The sequence below is a fragment of the Somniosus microcephalus genome, unplaced genomic scaffold (genome assembly GCF_052327205.1).
Source record: "Somniosus microcephalus isolate GS21.2 unplaced genomic scaffold, FLI_Smic_1.0 scaffold10, whole genome shotgun sequence".
Lineage (NCBI taxonomy): Eukaryota > Metazoa > Chordata > Chondrichthyes > Squaliformes > Somniosidae > Somniosus > Somniosus microcephalus.
In genome coordinates, this window is record NW_028225197.1 from 1,876,794 (window position 1) to 1,882,197 (window position 5,404).

Genomic DNA, 5,404 nt, shown 5'->3' on the forward strand with positions numbered 1-5,404 from the left:
CTTTAAAAGCTCCAGGAATCTGAATGGACACCAGCATGTTCACACTGATGAGAGACCATTTAAATGCTCTGACTGTGGTAAGAGCTTTAAAAGCTCCGGGCATCTGATTGCACACCAGCGTCTTCACACTGGGGAGAGGCCATTCACCTGCTCCGTGTGTGGGAAGGGATTCACTCGGCCATCCCACCTGCTGACACACCAGCGAGTTCACACTGATGAGAGACCATTTAAATGCTCTGACTGTGCTAAGAGCTTTAAAAGCTCCGGGGAGCTGAAGAGACACCAGCGAGGTTACACTGTTTAGCACAGGGCCCTGTAGACAGCTGGGGCATCATGAACATGGAATGGATGAATGTTTTATAAATTTTTGTACTGCTGTTTAATCTTTCAATCTGTTGTGCTGATGATTCCCTTCGATTGATTGTTGATGGTGTTACATAGAATGTACAGCACAGAAACAGGCCATTCGGCCCAACTGGTCCATGCCAGTGTTTATACCCCACACCCACTCTACTTCAATTAACCCGATCAACATCTCCTCCCATTCCTTTCTCCCTCATGTGGCTTCCCCATAAATCCATCTGTGCTGTTCACCTCAACTACTCCCTGTGGTAGCGAGTTCCCCATTCTCACCATTCTCTGGGTAAAGACACTTCTCCTGAATTCATTACTGGATTTATTAGTGACTATTTTAAGTTTGTGGCCTCATAAATATGATGAGATTCTGTTAAGCTGACCGGTATGTTGTTGTACTTTGTCTTTTTCTGATGAATTAAACATTACTGAGCCCTTGTACGCGTGTTATGGGATTAAGTTTTTTTTAATTCGTTCATGGGATGTGGGCGTCGCTGGCAAGGCCAGCATTTATTGCCCATGCCTAATTGCCCTTGAGAAGGTGGTGGTGAGCCACCTTCTTGAACCGCTGCAGTCCGTGTGGTGAAGGTACTCCCACAGCGCTGTCAGGGAGGGAGTTCCAGGACTTTGACCCAGCGCCGATGAAGGAATGACAATATACTTCCAAGTTAGAATGGTGTTTGACTTGGAGTTGGTGGTCATAGAGTCATAGAGTTATATAGCACAGAAAGAGGCCCTTCGGCCCATCGTGTCTACACCGGCCATCAAGCCCTGTCTAATTGTGGTAAACCACTAATCTGCCTGTACAGAACATGTCTGGGCATGCCTCAGCTGGCTCTGCCCCTGGCTCCACCCCTAAGCCCAGGTATAAAGGTGATTGACCTCCAGTCCCCCTGACTTTAAGGATCGGTCTACCAGCAGAGGCATGCTCGTATTCTTTTGTTAATAAAAGCCGACATGTTGTAAGTTTAACTTAGTCTTCTGGAGTTATTGATGGCGCATCACTAATCTAATCCCATTTTCCAGCACTTGGTGCGTAGCCTTGCATGCTATGGCAGTTCAAGTGCTCATCTAAATGCTTCTTGAATGTTGTGAGGGTTCCTGCCTCTACCACCCTTTCAGGCAGTGAGTTCCAAATTCCAACCACCCTCTGGGTAAAAAAGTTTTTCCTCAAATCCCCTCTAAACCTCCTGCCCCTTACCTTGAAACTATGCCCCCTGGTTATTGACCCCTCTACTAAGGGGAAAAGTTCCTTTCTATCTACCCTATCTATGCCCCTCATAATTTTGTACACCTCAATCAGGTCCCCCTTCAGCCTTCTCTGCTCTAAGGAAAACAACACCAGCCTGTCCAGTCTCTCTTCATAGCTGAAGCGCTCCAGCCCAGGTAACATCCTGCTGAATCTCCTCTGCACCCTCTCGAATACAATCACATCCCTCCTATAGTGGCGACCAGAACTGCACACTGTATTCCAGCTGTGGCCTAACTAGCATTTTGTACAGCTCCATCATAACCTCCCTGCTATTATATTCTATGCCTCAGCTAATGAAGGCAAGTATCCCATATGCCTTTTTAACCACCTTATCTACCTGTCCTGCTGCCTTCAGGGATCTATGTATTCTATCAGGTGTTCCCAGGCACCTGCTGCCCTTGTCCTTCTAGGTGGAAGAGTTCGCGGGTTTGGGAGGTGCTGCCGAAGAAGCCTTGGCGAGTTGCTGCAGTGCATCTTGTAGATGGTACACACTGCAGCCATGGTGCACCGGTGGTGGAGGGAGTGAATGTTTAAGGTGGTGGATGGGGTGCCAATTAAGCGGGCTGCTTTGTCTTGGGTGGTGTCGAGCTTCTTGAGTGTTGTTGGAGCTGCACTCATCCAGGCAAGTGGAGAGCATTCCATCGCACTCCTGACGTGTGCCTTGTAGATGGTGGAAAGTCTTTGGGGAGTCAGGAGGTGAGACACTCACCGCAGAATACCCAGCCTCTGACCTGCTCTTGTAACCACAGTATTTATGTGGCTGGTCCAGTTAAGTTTCTGGTCAATGGTGACCCCCAGGATGTTGATGGTGGGGAATCTGGTGATGGTAATGTCGTTGAATGTCAAGGGGAGGTGATTAGATGCTCGCTTGTCGGAGATAGTCATTGCCTGGCACTTGTGTAGTGCGAATGTTACCTGCCACTTATCAGCCCAAGCCTGAATGTCGTCCAGGTCTTGTTGGATGCGGGCATGGACGGTTTCATTATCTGAGGAGTTGCGAATGGAACTGAATACTGTGCAGTCATCAGTGAACATTCCTACTTCTGACCTTATGATGGAGGGAAGGTCATTGATGAAGCAGTTGAAGATGGTTGGGCCGAGGACACTGCCCTGAGGAACTCCTGCAGCGATATCCTGGGGCTGTGATGATTGACCTCCAACCACCACAACCATCTTCCTTTGTGCTCGGTCTGACTCCAGCCAGTGGAGAGTTTCCCCCCGATTCATTAGCATTGAGGTAATAGTGAGAGTAATAGAAATATAGAAACATAGAAGATAGGAGCAGGAGTAGGCCATTCGGCCCCTCGAGTCTGCCCTGCCATTTAATGAGATCATGGCTGATCATCCAAATTCAGTACCCTGTCCCTGCCTTCTCCCCATATCCCTTGATCCCTTTAGCCTGAAGAAATATATCTAACTCCTTCTTGAATATATTTAATGAATTGGCCTCCACTGCCTTCTGTAGTAGAGAATTCCACAGGTTCACCACTCTCTGGGTGAAGAAATTCCTCCTTATCTCTGTCCTAAATGGCTTACCCCTAATCCTTAGACTGTGACCCCTGGTTCTGGACTCCCCCGCCATCTGGAACATCCTTCCTGCATCTAGTCTGTCCAGTCCTGTTAGAATTTTATAAGTTTCATTGAGATCCCCTCTCATTCATCTAAACTCCAGTGAATATAAGCCCAATTGACCCAATCTCTCCTCATACGTCATTCCTGCCATCCCAGGTATCAGCCTGGTGAATCTTCGCTGCACTCCCTCCATGGCAAGAACATCCTTCCTCAGATAAGGTGACCAAAACTGCATACAATACTCAAGATGTGGTCTCACCAAGGCCCTGTACAACTGCAGCAAGACATCCTTGTTCCTGTAGTAAAACTCTCTCGCTACGAAGGCCAACTTACCATTTGCCTTCTTAACCGCCTGCTGCACCTGCATGCTTACCTTCAGCGGCTGGTGCACAAGGACACCCAGGTCTCGTTGCACTTCCCCTTCTCCCAATCTATTGCCATTCAGATAATAATCTGCCTTCCTGTTTTTGCCACCAAAGTGGATAACCTCACATTTATCCACATTATACTGCATCTGCCATGCATCTTCCCAATCACCCAACCTGTCAAATCATGCTGGAGTTTCTCAGCATTCTCCTCACAACACACACGCCCACCCAGCTTTGTGTCATCTGCAAACTTGGAGATATTACATCTAGTTCCCTCATCTAGATCATTAATATATATTGTGAATAGCTGGGGTCCAAGGACCGATCCCTGCGGTACCCCACTAGTCACTGCCTGCCATTCGGAAAAAGATCCATTTATTCCAACTCTCCCCATATCCCTTGATCCCTTCAATCCCATGGTAGTTTTCTAAGGGCCAATGAATTTTGTCCCGGATTATTGTCTCTAAAAGTTTCCCCACCACCGACGTTAGGCTGACTGGTCTGTAGTTGCCGGGTTTATCCCTCTCCCCTATTTTAAACAGGGCTGTAACATTTGCAATCCTCCTGTCCTCTGGCACCACCCCCATGTCCAAGGAGGATTGGAAGATTGTGGCCGGAGCCTCCGCAATTTTCACCCCTACTTCCCTCAGTAACCGAGGACAAATCCCATCCGGACCGGGCGACTTTTCTACTTTGAGGACTGCCAACCTTTGAAGTCCCTCCTCTTTATCTATTTTATCCTATCCAGTATCGCTCCGGCCTCCTCCTTTACTGCTGCATTGGCAGCATCCTCTTCTCCAGTGAAGACAGATGCAAAGTTCTCATTTAGTTTTTAGCAATTCTCCAGTCCTCTGGCACCACCCCAGTTTCTAATGAGGATTTGGAAGGTTATGGCCAGTACCTCCGCAATTTCTTCCTTCACTTCCTTCAGCATACTAGGATGCTTCCCATCCGGTCCTGGTGACTTATCTACTTTAAGTACAGCCAGCCTTTCTAGTACCTTGTCTTTATCAATTTTATCCCATCCAGTATCTCCTCTACCTCCTCCTTCACTATGTCTATGGCAGCATCTTCTTCCTTGGTGAAGACAGATGCAAAGTACTGATTTAGTACCTCAGCCTTACCCTCTGCCTCCGTGCGTAGGTCTCCTTTTTGGTCCCTAATCGGCCCCACCCCTCCTCTTACTACCCGTTTACTATTTATATGCCTATAGAAGACTTTTGGATTACCTTTTATGTTAGCTGCCATTCTATTCTCATGCTCTCTCTTTGCCCCTCGTATTTTCGTTTTCACTTCTCCTCTGAACTTTCTATATTTAGCCTGATTCTCAGATGTATTCTCGACCTGACATCTGTCACACTGTGGCGTTACCACATTGGGGAAACACTGTGTGTATGTAGATAAACCTGTATAATCCCCTTTTAACTGCTGTATTCCCCTCCCCCCGCAAGATAGTTGCAAGCTGAGAGGAATAAGGCATGTTCAGACTTGCCTGCTGCTGAGAGAAGGAAAACCAATCAGGTTCCAGCAGGTGACCAATCCGTGAGTCATCACAGGTTCGCGGGCTTTATGAATTCAGTACTGTATTGTGAGAGTTGGAGTAAAGACCTATTTCTTGTAGCTCGCTGTGTTGCCTATTTCTTTACGCGGGAGACCGTAGTCCCCCACATTGGTGACCCTGAATGTCGGCGGCCGAAGCCCCCGACTCACGCAGCCCTACAGAGGCCAGCAATGACCCGACAGCAACCAGCAGCAGCCCGATGTCGGCCGGCGCCGCGTCCTTGAAGCTCCCCACCTTCTGGGAACACCAAGCACCAGCTTGGTTCGCGCACACGGAGGCCCAATTCACCCTTTGCAG